General features: G+C 35.1%; 1 non-coding gene across 1 annotated transcript; it reads left to right on the forward strand.

Moving 5' to 3' along the window:
- The first annotated feature begins 14,069 nt into the window (after nucleotides 1-14,069).
- On the forward strand, nucleotides 14,070-14,141 carry TRNAE-CUC (transfer RNA glutamic acid (anticodon CUC)). Its single transcript has one exon. It is a non-coding gene; the product is annotated as a tRNA-Glu (tRNA).
- Nucleotides 14,142-14,947: the final 806 nt, after the last annotated feature.

Genomic DNA, 14,947 nt, shown 5'->3' on the forward strand with positions numbered 1-14,947 from the left:
TTTCATCAAAGTGTAAAATTCGGTTGAATATGCAAAAATGTATTTGGGCTGACATTACATATATGGTGAGCAAAAACCGCAAAATCGGATGAAGATGTATATCAAAACTATATAAAAATCTGAACCGATTTCGATAATATTTAACAGGTGTATTTTCGAGCAGTATCTGAGCCCCGTATCAAATATGATTAATGTGGAGTGTATATTACGCATGTGAGGGGCTTTAACACCAAATCGGATAACTCATATCTATGGGAACTATAGCTATACTAAACCGATTTTCTTGCATTGTACTTGCTGCAGGTAATTTGGACTGATATTAGTAATTCACAAAAAACCAGAAATCGGATAAAGATATATAAGAGATCTTAATCTTGACAAAATTTTAAACACTTATTTCTGTGCTGTATCCGATATCTGGTACCAAATATCATTCTTGTGCAGTGCATATTATCTATGTGAGGGACTTAAAACCCCAAATCGGATGAAGTATATATGTAGGAAATATAGCAATATCTGAACCGATTTTGGACTTATATTTGGACTTATATTAACCATTTGGTGCAGAATAAACTTGATATCGGAAAAAATATGTATGAAAGCTATATCCGAATCTGATCCGATCTCGATAAAATTTGACTGAGGTATTTTTGAGCTCCATAAGTTATCTACTATCAATTATTATTCTTGTGAAGGACTTAAAACCACAAATCGGATGAAGCATATATATGGGATCTACAGCTATATTTAAACCGATTTTGACTATATTCGGTCGGATGTGCCAATATTCAGGTCATTTGGACCGATTCGCACCAATTTTAATGAGGTTCGTCCTTGGCCTAAAAAATGTTGTTTGGAAAATTTCATCTCAAATCGTAAGTACTTGCGAACTGCATTTTTTCACAAAAATTTATTGACAGAAGGACGGACGAATGGACAGACGAACGAATAGATAGATAAAGGTATAAATACGTTCTCAAAAATAGAGAAGAAATTGATCTGCTGGTGAAGCGACGCCAAGACGCCAACTCGATTCTTCTGATTAAAACCCACATACCCTCCATCTTGCAAAGGAGGGTATGTTAACTTTGTCATTTCGTATTCATCGTAGACCCCATAAAGTATATATATTCATAATCAGCACATAATTCTAAGTAGATTTAACGATGTCCGTCTGTCCGCCTGTCTGTCTGTTGAAATCGCGATACAGCCCACATTATTTGACGTACACCTTCAAAATTTGGCAGAACAGTTCGTATCTAGGATGGTTGGACTTGAAAATTAAAATTGGTCCAAGTTTTGGTATGGCCGCCATACGACGGTACCTCCTGATATTCAGTTATTGTTGATTTTTGCCACATTTTTCTACGGATTTGTCTATCAATTGGTATCTGTAGGTCATATAGGGTTCTTACTTGTGTGTGAAACGTTGTATGTTTAGTCCCACGTTTTGGTATATCCCTTATATAACGGTACTTCCCGATATTCGGTATTTTTATGATGCCACATGCCACAAGTTTTAACGGATTTGTACAAAAATTTGTTATTTGTAGTTTCGTAATGGGTTCCAGCTCGTGTGGCGAAACATTGTATGTGTAGGTCCACGTTTTGGTATAGCCCCATATAACGGTACCTGCCGATATTCGATATTTTGATAACAATTGGTATTTTTTATTCATAATAGGTTCTAGCCCGGTGGCAGAACATCGAATATTTATTTCCACGTTTTTCTATAGCGCACATATAACGAGACGCACCGATATTCGGTATTTTGATAATCCTAGTCACATTATATTGATATAATTGTTTCAAATTTTGTATTTTAAAAGATTTGATAGATGGCAATCCTTGAAGTTTCCTTTACTCTAAGGTGGAGACTTTTGACCTTTCCTTATTGTTTTTTTTTTTTGTCCTTTATAAACATAGGTTTATATTATACTTGTGTAAATGTAATTTTAAGCAAAAACTATTTGAAATGCTTCGAAAATAATGAAATCGGGACATGACCCAAAACATGGCCCTTTATTTAATGAATTGCAAAAAGGGGTTGTACGCCCTTAGAAACCAAGTTAGTATTGTATATGCCTAATCACCAAGGCGTACATGTACTATATATAGTTTTATTCCATATTAAATAAAGCTTTTACTTTTTTCTTCATTCCTTTTAAATTTTTGTTTTCTCCACCCTCCAACTCCATTTTCAGCCATCAAATCAATTCACTGATTATCATCATCAAAACTCCTGCCAAAATAACATTGTGTTATTAGATACATCGATGGATAACAAAAATCAATAGAGTAGTTTTGTTGATTTTTCACATTTGAACAATAATTACTCAATATTTGTTCACTACGAATTGCCGGGATACACAACTTCCAACACACACACACTCATCAGTAGAGTTTTGTGTGCGAAGAATATGTACTATGCCCCCACCAATAAGCCTACAAAATTATTATTATGATCGAATGCTAATACGAATATATGTTGTCGAGATTTGTTTAGGGATTGCGTTTTAAACTCCCTAAAACTCATACTGACTCAAAAACTATAAAATGGAGCAGAATGCCAACATGTACTTTGTCTCATGGCTGCAACAGGTGTATATCAGTCATAATACGACCAGAAATGAGCCTCATCGAAAATTTTGTTTCAGAACCCATCTTTTTTGGACAAAATCCATTTCAGGATACTTGAGGTCGATCTAAAGATGTCATTTAGACTGATTTCTATCTGTCTGGCTAGTGCACGAAATACAAACTACTTATCCACGAAACAGACCCACAACAGGACCTTAAAAAATGGAACCTGAAACACGTTTAGGGGTTTGTTCTAAAAACCGAGTTCTATCAAACCAACTTGGAATTTTTCACAATTCAAACAAACTGTTGGAAATTAGAAAAACATTTGTAGCGAATTCAAAAGAAGTGCTATCAAATCAACCTGGGTTTTTTCCACAATTCAGACAAGCTGTTGGAAATTAAAAGAGCAAAGAGCAGCAAATTCAAAGAAGTGCTAAATTTGTCAAAAATTAAAAAAAGATTATTGTCCCAAAAAAATTAAGTATTGTGGGACATTTCGGTTTCGGATGTTATTTTTAACCATTTTTACAAAAACCATTTCAGGATAGTTCAATCTAAAACTTTCCTTCAAACTGATTTTTATCGGTCTGACTGGCGCACGATAACTCTCGAAGAGAGTAGCCAATCTGTTTCATATTTGCACATTGTAAATCAACTTAGATCTAGTTTGGACATGGACAGTGTAGGTCCCTCGCACATCATAATATCAGTGTCTTAACTGAGTCTGATGTGAAGTTGGACAATAAAGGTGAAATCTTTTGAGAAAAGTTAAATTTTGTGTTCATAATTACATAAAAAGTCAAGTATGGAAGTACAGCAGCATACACATGTATTTCCGTTTTGAAAGTTTACATCGCTTAGTAACCGAAATGAAGAGGGGGTAAGATCCCCCCTGATTTAATATTTTTAAAATTTTATGGATAAATGTTAATTGGAATCCCTAAACTTTAGGTACATAGAGTCTTTGGCAATATTACCGAGAATTCCACTGTTGAACACAAAAAATAATTACGAGGAAAATCCAGCAGTTTCTAAAAGTAGACCTAAAAACCGGGCTGAACTTTAAATACCCTCCGGCATTTGGAAGGAATTTGAAAAACTTTAAAACAATTTCTGCAATATGGGGGCTTTAAGATTTTCGTACGTAATTCTTTGTCATAGGCTGTAGTACCCATTAGGACCCTCAAATACGAAATTTGATACAATTCCTGTCTATAATGTCTCTAATACCACAAAAATACCGAATATTGGGAGGTACTGTTTTGTAGGAGCGTAGACCTGCATAAGTAATTTTTTGTCATAGGTTCTAGTACCTATTAAGATCTTCCAATACGAAAATTGAAATAATTCCGGTATTGAGAGGTACCGTTATATGAGGTCTATACAAAAAAAGTAGACCGACATGACCCATTCACTAACTTAACTTAACTTGGCAAAATACACTTGTGTACAAAATTCTAGGCTTCTGTCGCAATTCGTTTGAAAGATAGGGCGATTAGAACAGACGGACGGACAGAGAGACGGACATCGCCATACCGACTTAAAATTTTACTGTGCTCAAGAATATATACAGGGTGAAATAAAAAAACTGCAAAAAAGTCAAACGCCATAATTTTTCAAAAAACATCAAAAAAACCATCAAATTTTAGAATAAGATTAGATTTGTTGGAATTGGTCACCTTTGGCACGAATTATGGCCTTCAAAAGACCAATGAAACCGAATGTTGATCTTTTTTAGTGCCAACCTTGCTTTCCAAAATACTCCAGACACAATAATCCAACGGATTGGTATCCGGAGATTTTGGTGGCCAATGTGCACTGGAAATGAAGCGATGAACCTCATTTTGTAAACATTCTTGGGTGGCACGTGCTGAGTGCGATGGTGCTGTTGGAATGTCCAAGGTCTGCGGCCAAAATGTTTGCGTGCCCAAGGCTTTAGTACACCCTCCAGAATAATTTCGCAAAAATATTCGGCATTTATTCTGATGCCACGGTCGATTAATACGAGCGGAGAGCGACCATCTGCTGTTATGGCGGTCCACACCATCACCATGGCCGGAGCTTGAGTTCTGCTGGCCAACCGAAGGTGCATACTTTCGCCGTTGCGGTGTAAGTTCTTGCACTTTTTGGAATTTCAATAGCTCGGGGTTAGCTCATTTTTCAATATTTGTCGAATGGAATATTGCGATATACTCAACATACGAACCATTTTTCAGCCACTGCGACGCGGGTCTCGATCAAGTCGCTTCTTTACTTTTCGAACCATTTCCGCGGATGTTGCTGTTTTCTTCCGTCCACTTCCTTGACGTCGGGCTACGCTACCAATATCACGGTAACGAGCTATGGTACGAGACGCAAAAGATTTATTCACATTTAAATACTGTAGTGCTCTAACGATAGCCACTATTGGTTTTCCGACCGAATATAAAGAAATCACACTATCACGCTTGAATTCCATCAGGAATAACTTTTTTCCTGAACATTCTCACTAAAATGCTTTTGTACGCCTGTTAACAATATATTGAGCTGTCACTGGAATAATTTTAACAGCTGTCGGACGATTGGCTTAGAAATGACAGCAGTCTGAAGTTGGTTGCAGTTTTTTCATCCCACCTTGTAGTGCTGTAGGGCATAAGATCCGGAGAAAAAATATATTTATTCAATTAAAAAGATTAAAAACATTGACAAAAATTGGCTTATCCCAAGATTTTGTAACAAATTTCATGCTTAACTCGATCTCAATTAATATTTAACCCTTATCTGTCCCCATTGTAAAGGCTCCATGTAACATGTCGAAATGTACCACCATTTGGCATTTGAAATTTCCATGAAATCCAATTCAAATTATATTTCAAATTTCCAAGAAAATTTCATTGAAGCTGTTTCCATGGAATCCCTAAAATTGCGTTTATGTATCGCCTAACTCAATGGAAATCATGGCTGGCTTGTGATGATATATCAATATATATGTACACATTTGTGTGTGTGTGTGTTCATGTGTCTGTGTGTGTCTATCTTGCGGTGTGATGGGTAAAATTCCATAACCAATGCAATTATGATGATGATTATTGTTATTATTATTTGCACAAAACTTAAAACAGATGCAAAACCACGAACTTGATATGTGGACATGTATGATCAATCACTGGAAAATTGGATTTTCATGTGGCTGCATTTGGTGTGTGTGAGCGTGGAAATTTGCGCACACTACTGCATGGGCAACAAATATTTCAAAATCAAGTAATTCATATTTTGTGTGAATTTATGCACACACACACAGGTAAACACAGCTATACATATAACTCTAGGATATCTCCATAAATGACACACAAATCACATTGATTACCAAACACGCTGCTGATGCTGATGATAGGATAGAATAGGCGAGGATGAGTGGTCAAATATGATAAGTGTTGCGCACATGTGTGTACAAACGTGTGTTCGGTAATGTGGTATTGAATTTCTGAAATAACCTGCAACTGAGTTTGAAGTATTCCACCTAAATAGCAAATGAGTTGTTCACGATTTCGATAATGATGATGATGATGGTGCGGCGATTTTCTAATCAATGTTCAATACTCCACCATCATCGTCATCATCATCAGCGTCGACAACAGTAAATCTTTTGAGCCCTTTTGCTAGGTTACAAATAACTTAAGCTTGTCCAAAATCGAAATCATAACAATCATGGTGGCGGATTTACAACATCAATTCATATTGGAGAAAAATCTGCGGTAAACCCATTACAGTTTCACGTAAATGGATATAGAAGTGAACAAAATGTAAAAATGAAAAAAAAAAAACAGAAACAAGGAAATGTGGCACAGTATTTGGTTTTATTGCGTGATTCGAGCACAGTAGCTTGAAAAATATAGTAAAAATATTCGATTTGGAAAAAAAACAAATTTTTAAATACGGTTTTCAAGGCAGTGTAAATTTGAGACATTCAGAAAATTGAGAGCATGTTGGAATGCCCAATAGATATTTAGATAGCAGCAGCGAGAAAAAGTGATATACTGGTCGAAGAGGTAATATGTGAGGTATGAAATGTTGTGTATATCAGTGTTCAATATGGCTATATATTTATTTATACCCTCAGCTTTATGGCTAGAGGGGGTATACATTATTTGATACGGCCAAAACATGCCTCATCGAAAACAAAACGGGTTTAGATATCAGGTTTTCTTGGACCAAATCAGTTTCTGGACATTTAGAGTCGATCTAGCGATGACAGTCCGTTCGTCCGTCTGTCTGTCTGGCTGGCTGATGCGCTCGATAACTCTCGATGGGAGAATCCGATTTGGTCCAAACTTCGTACATTGTTATACTATTATTAAACTTAAATCGTGTTCGGAGATGGGCAATATCTGCCCACGCCTCCTGGTACCTCCCCCACAAAAGTTCAAAATTTTCAACAAGAAATATTTTGCAGCACAGAAAGGGAAAGGAAACTTCGATTTAGCTTCAACTTTGCAAATCCTACAATCTGCATCAGTGCTAGGTCAGGTTTTAAAATGGTGAAAATATCGGTAAACTCTATCAAGTACCTCCTACACAAAGGGGAAATTAACTTCAAATCCTATTCAGACTTGACACATCTCAATATATCTATCAATACAAGATCTGTTATAAGGATGGTAGAGATCCGACCATTCTTTCTGGTACCTACAAAGGATCAAAGTTTTAAATTACCTAAACGATCATAAAATCCGAAATAAGTATCCGGTTCTCTTTGTATTTTAAACATCCAATTATTTCTAATAACTCAAGATCTCTTGTGAAGATGGGATATATCGGCCCACTCCTTCTGGTACTTCCCCTATAAAAATCAAAATTTTGAATTTTATTTAATCTATGTCCCCTTACCCAATACCAAATATATTACTATTGAGTACTTTTCGTACAATTATAGTACATATTTCCGAAATCACCTCCATATCTTAATTCCAGTTATCAACAGAGACTTAAATATGAAATAACAAAATTCCAGATCTATTCCTTTATCCAATACCAAATATAGTACCATTTGGTACTTTTCGTACAAATATATGAGACATTTCCGAAACCACCGCCAAACTCAAACACAAAGTCAATCAGTAATCATAATACCAAATTTCAGAATTTTATGGCTCTCCCTTCGCCAATACCAAATTTAGTACCCTTCAGTACTTTTTGTACAATAATATTACACATTTCCGAAACCACCATCATATGTCCACGCTAAGCTTGAACAACAACCCTAATAGCGACAATTTTTAGATTTGAAGTACTATATGTTCGTTCAATATCAAATTGTACCAAATATAGTACTATATAGTACTTTTCGTAAATAGTACTATGTACTTTTCGTAAATAGTACTATGTATTAATTTTGGTGCACAATAAACTAAATTCCCAAATTTCAATATATTATCTCTATTCATTCACTCAGTACCAAATATAGTACCATATCTATTACACATAAGCACGAATTTCCAAACTTCCTACATACACCAATCTTACACTCAAAATTTCCAACAATACCTCCATACCTCAATCATACAATTCCATAGAAATGTTATTTCCAAATTTCAAAATTCCAGCACTATCGGTTCACCACAGTTCCAATGTGTACACATTTTAGTACCATTTAGTACACATTTCCATAACAAACTGCATCAAACAATCCAATAAAAATCGTATTTTCCAATTTCAGGATTCCAGCCCCGTCGGTTCATTCAAATCCTTAAAGTTCCACATTTAGTACATCCAAACCTTCCCACATACTTCAATCCTACACTCCCACAATAAACCCAATTCCAAAGTTCAGCATTCCGTCCAAATTTAGTACCATACAGTACAGATGAGTACGAATTTCTAAATTTCCTACACAACCCAATCCTACACTCCAACATTGATCTTTATTCCAAATTTCAGGATTCCAGCTTTATTGGTTCACTCAGATCGAAATTATACCAAATTTAGTACAATTTAGTACACTTATCTACAAATTTTCATAACTACCTACATCATACAGTCCAATAGAAATTTTATTTTCAAATTTCAGGATTCCAACTCTACCGGTTCATTCAAAATTTAGATCAGGGCAAGGCAGAGAGCCTCAAAATTTTTTTGTGATTGTATGTGTTTTGAAATAAAAAAATATTGCAAGTGTTTTTTTGCCTCTGTTTACACAGTGAAAAATAATTTGTTATCTTTAAATTTTCAATTTTAAATTTTCTGTTTTCAAATCAGACAATTCGGAGATATATTCGGATCAGACAATTCGGAGATATATTTGCAAATTATTTCAATAATATTTCAATAATATTCATTTTAAAATAAAGCAAGTAAAAAAGCTGTATGTTTGACCTAGCCGAACTTTGAATACCCTCCACCGTTTGGAACGAATTTGGCAATTTTCAAACAAATAAAATCCGTTAAAAATTTTGTTAAAATCTTTAAAATTCCGAATGTAGCCGTTATATTAGGGTCTATATGACGACGTTGACTTGCATAGGCAATTTTTGTCATAAGCCATTAAAATATTCAAATGCGAAACTTAAAAAAATCAGATATATAGGGACTATACCAAAACGTGGACGTGGATACATGGCCCATTTTCAATACCAAATGTCCTGCAGACGTAATATACATTTGAGTAAAATTTTATTAACCTATTCATTTCGTTAGAAAGCTAGAGTGATTTCCACAGACGGATAGACGGACGGACGGAAATCGCTAAATCGACATAGAATTTTATGCTGATTACAAACTTAATATACCCTCCATACTATGGTGGAGGGTATACAAAAATTATATAAATGTCCTTCAAAATATATATAAGTTAACATTTTCAGAAACGTTATATAATTTTGATGTTATTTGTGTTTAATAATTTCGGACATAACATGCTAACCATCTAAGTTGACCCTTTAAAAAGTAATACCGATTTCCACAGGCTGGCATACGCAAATAGTCGTAGAATTTTATGCTGATCAGAAACTCATTTCCTGCGATGGGTTCTAAAAGATTATTTGTAATAATTACAAACAGAATGATAAACATAACATCTTGCTATTTTTCCTAAAATTGAGTAAGACTGTACATGTCATTTTATAGAAATCGGGGAATATGAAAGTGTCTACTAATTTAGAAGGATAATTAATTTGTCGGTTAATATGATATGAATTCCTACTCCTAACATGTGAATCCTTATACAAATTCTGTCAAAAATAAATCAATATATACATCTTAACAGTTGTAATTTTTATAATTTCGGAAATATTTGTTTCAAATATGTAGTAAGATATATTTATATCATCCAATATTTCTTACGGTGTATTCATAAAAATATCCGACAGCACCTTCCTCATCGACTGCCCGAATAAAACTAAATATTCTCCCAAAACCAATTTTTCTGTCAAAATTCAAAACAATTTATTTTTTACAATTGCGTTGGTGAACACACAGATATCCCAAGGGATACTCTTTGCCTAGCCTTGATTTAGATTGTGCCAAATTCAGTACCATTTAGTGCACATAAGTGCGAATTTCGAAAACATTCCTCAGTCCTAGAATGCAATAGTAAGAATTCCAGCTCTATCTCTTCACCCAAATTTAAATTGTACCAAATTTAGTTCGTGCACATAAGTACACAATTCGAAAACTTCCTCCATATGCCAATCCTACACTCCGCCAGTAATGTTAAGTTCACATTTCAGGATTCAACCTCCATTCGTTCCTCCGAATTCAAATTGTACTAAATTTAGTACCGTATTGTACTTTTCATATACATGAGAACACACATCCAAAATTATCTACTTACGTCGACTCTTGATTCCCACTCCAAATTTTAAATTTAGCTCTAACCGTTCACAAGATACGAAATGGTACCAAATAGAATACATTTTAGTACTTTTTCTACACTTGTAGTGCGAATTTCCAAAAACTCTTTGGTACACCTATCATACACTCCATCAGTGACCCTTATTCCAAATTTAAGAGTTCTAGCTCTACTGATTCCTCAAATACAAAGGGTGCCATACTTAGTACCGTTTAATACTTTTCGTATCGTTATAGTACGAATTTCCAAGAACCCTGCCTTATCTGACCCCTACGGACCAAGAGCGACCCTCAACCAAAATATCAAGATGCCAGTTTCAACCGTTTTGTATGGGCGTTGTGGAATCGTTAAGTCAGCCATTCAGTCAGGTTTTTACTGCACTCTTTCTTCAAAACAGATTTTTCTTTGAATTTTAAAATAACGCCTCATTTCTTAATAAAAATCAATATTTTTGAGAATTCGAATTTGCAGTGCAATATAACCCCTAGACATATAATTCCAATTTTGATTCAGGCTATACTTTAGTGTCTTGCCCTAAAAAGTGAATGAGAACTATATCCTCTACGTAAACGATAAGTATGTATATTCTTCCATTATTCTGGTATTATTGTAAGGATGTTGTTCACAATCAATTATTTTTTCAACCAAACTCTTCAGTTTCCTCACACTGTGCCCGACAATCTCAGAAAATCATGTGTAAACTTTATAAAAACAAACATGAGAAAGCACTTTCCAGAACTTGGACAGGAAAAAAACGAGCGCTGTAAAAAGTTTGTAAAAAAAATATAATACACATGCACTATTGGTTTGTTTGCATGTGAAAAATCGTTGGAAAACCACTTTCGCATTTACCACGGACTACACGAACGCTCGCTGCCGCTGCAGTCGCCGCCTTCATTGGCCATGTTATGCGGCGATAAGCGTTAGGAAGTTGGCACAATGGCCCACTAATAACGGCAAACAGGAGAAACCCTAAAAAGAGAAGAAAAAAAAAACAGAACAGAACACACGCCCGCAGAACTGCTAGCAGGCGTATTCAAAACCAAATCCGTATAAAACCAGAAAATGCAACAACAACAACATTTGTGATATGCATTCGCGAGGGCCCAACGAACCTGAATGGTAGAAGTATTGATGTTGTTCTTGGCCATGTTGGTGTTGCTGCTGGTATGGTTGTCGCCGATAGTAATACATGAACAGAGTAACAAAAAAAAGCCCAGCGAGTTCCCAGAGTGTTCTTTAGGGATTTCGGTAACGTTATCCACTTTAACAAGCCCAAGTACGCCAATACATGTATGTAGTTTCGTGTGTATGTATATAGGTGTATACGCTTGCTTACATATGTATGATTACTTAGGAGGAAATCCACTCTCACATAAAAATGTAGCCCAACAAAAAAAACTAACGACAACGACGCCAAATGGCTGACCGACCAACTTGCGTGTTTAAATGCGCGAACGATATATTTTTGCCGGTTTTGTGAATTGGTAACAGTTTCAGTTTTTTTGCCCAGGCCTGTTTGTAAATTGAAGTCATAACATTTTTCATATCCAGAAAATAAGCTAGGAAGGACACTTCACCAAGATAATTGGATTGAGTTGCGGTTTTTTCCTTGTGCGAAATGCTAAAATTGGCCGAATTTGAGTTTTTGTTACAAGGGAAAGGGATTTAAAAAATTTAAAATTGAGAGGGAGCTTTAAAGCAGTTAATCGTTAAATTACACTGTGCAACACAAAAAATTACAGGAAATCCCAGTAGATTTTGAAAGCCGTGCGTGACTGACAGTGCGATATCCTACAACACTATAGTACATTGAAAAACTCCCTTAGATCCAAACACATTTTGGTCCCGTAAAAACGTTACCTTTGGTTTTGGACCTGTATTTACGCACTCTGTCTTGCTGATAGGTATTCACAAAAAAATTCACAGAAAACATGTGGTCAATTTTACCCGCAAAATATTATCTGAAAACCATCTAATATACGAGGCTTTTGCCTTGACCTAAACAGCAACCTAATGCAAAATTCCGTGACTATTGGTCTGTAATTGTGACCTATACTGCGATTGTCCAAAATAGGAAATTTTGGTCAAACCCTTACATATTTTGCGGAAATCTTCAAAAAGAAATCTTCCGACCCTAACTCAATAAAATGTTTCGTGACGATCGGATGATGTATACGACCTGTATATAATATATCGGATGAAGATGTATATCGAAGGTATATAAAAATCTGAACTGATCTTAATAAACTTTGGCAGTGGTATTTTCGATTCAAGATTTTATCTGAATCGAATAATTAATGCGACCTGGAAAAATTCATGGACAGACGGACCGACGGACTGACATGCAGAAAGTGATTCTATGTCGGATTCGACACACATTTAACAAGTAAAAAAACAGTAAGTTGAGGCCGGGCCGAAGCTTGAATACCCTCCACTGATTAGAACGAATTTTAAAATTTTCAAAAAATAAATTCCGTTAAAAATTCTTTTAACAAAAAAAAAACTTTAAAATACCGAATATGGGGAGATACTGATATATGGGTCTTATACGAAGTCCTGGGCCTGCATAGATAATTTTCAGACATAGTCGGTAGTTCACATTACAAGCTCTAAATACGAAATTTGAAACAACTCCGGTGAATAATGTTCCAAAAAGCGTCTAAATGTCGAATATTGGGGATTACCATTGTATGTGGGCTATACCATATCGTGGATCTACATAGAAATTTCTCTTCCTGGGGTTAAAGTGCTTAGAAAGAACTTCTAGTATGGATTTTTAGACAGTTCCATTGAAAAATGTAGCTAAAATAATCAAAATACCGAATATAGGGAGGAACCGTTATATGGGGACCAATATAGCCCATCTTAGAACTTGACCTGCCTGCAGACACAAGTCTAATCTGTGCAAAATTTTAGCTTCCTATCTTTATTTGTTTTGACTCTAGCGTGATTACAACAGACGGACAGACGAACGGATGGACAGGTCTAAATCGTCTTAGAATAATTTGTTATGTCTAAAATTATTATTTCGATGAGTTACAAATGGAATGGCGAACTTAATATACCCTCCATACTATGTATGGTGGAATATGGATGAGGAATATTTTTGCCTTTGATAACCTCCTCCTAAAATAATGCTTTGCAGAAAAAAATTGCCTAAAGTCACATAAAGTAAGGATTTAACCCCAAAATGTATTTTTATTCAAAAATTTCTGGTGTTTAGATAAGATTTTTTTAAATATATTAATGGGTAGAAAACATCCTCGCAAATAATAGTCAATGTAGATTCAGTATCTGAAATAACTCCTATGAAAGTTTCCTCCTCGTTTGCAAGATTTCTGAGAAAAGAATTTACGGGTATGGCGCCCAATTAAGTTTAATCGATTAATTATTTATTGATCTTTTGTGAATGATCTGGGGCCAATAATGAAAAATAATTTACCCAAAATATAAATTTTCAATAAATACAAACATTTCCAAATATTAATTTTTCTTCACTTTGCCAAACATTTATAGTAAGAACACAAAATGAGAACCCATGGAAACCAATATCAACACCATCTGCAAAGGCAACCAACCACAGATGGCCCCATTCTAAAAATAAAACAAATATGGCTAAAAATATTCAAAATTCTTCTGCCATCGATAACAATCAAAATCCCGTATTGTCTAGTGGTTAGGATATCCGGCTCTCACCCGGAAGGCCCGGGTTCGATTCCCGGTACGGGAAATAAATATTTTTTTTCTTCGCCCATACTGAAACAAAAAATCCATCAATGACTGCTAGCCTGACTTCCCCTTGTAAATGTAAGGCATTTTCCGACACACTATTTATTTTTCATTTCATTCAATCAGTTGCAGGGCGTTGTTATAATTTTTACTTTCATTTCAATAAATTTTTATTCTAATGCAAAACAATGAACTGGCCAGAATGCCAAATGCGTGTTTTAAGTAAATTGAAATTTGAAATCAAAAGCCGTAAAATACAGTCGTCGTAGGCCACGATAATAGATTACCAACATTTTGACACAGTTTTCCGCTAGTGGTATGTGAGCCATTCTTTTTGCAAAAAAAGAAAAACCAACAAACAGCATAAACATTTATGCGACCGTCATGTGAAGGTGACGTGACGATTTTTCTTGCATTTGCTGCCGTTACTTCCCAGCTTGTTTGCTGTCAACTTGCGTGCAGACATGACCTGTGATAATAAATACAAGGTGGGGTGAGCACCGTCTACCGCGCTGATTTTCATTTTCTACATGAACACCTTGTTATGCCACAGAAATAATAGTATCGTAAAAAACGAAATGTATAGCATTGCAGTGGTAAAATTGATAACATTTTAAGTGAAAAATTAATATGAATTTTAGGCAAAATCTAGAGCATACTTTTAGGCGTTATGTTGAAATATGATGGCACTGTGGTTTATTCATCGAAATAAACATTTTTTCGATTCTGATTTTATATTTATGACAGACAAAAATAAAATATTAGTCTGATACGACTCAATAAAGTGCTAAGCAGCTGAGTTTATCG

Source organism: Musca domestica, unplaced genomic scaffold (assembly GCF_030504385.1).
Source record: "Musca domestica strain aabys unplaced genomic scaffold, Musca_domestica.polishedcontigs.V.1.1 46, whole genome shotgun sequence".
In the NCBI taxonomy this organism is placed as follows: Eukaryota; Metazoa; Arthropoda; class Insecta; order Diptera; family Muscidae; genus Musca; species Musca domestica.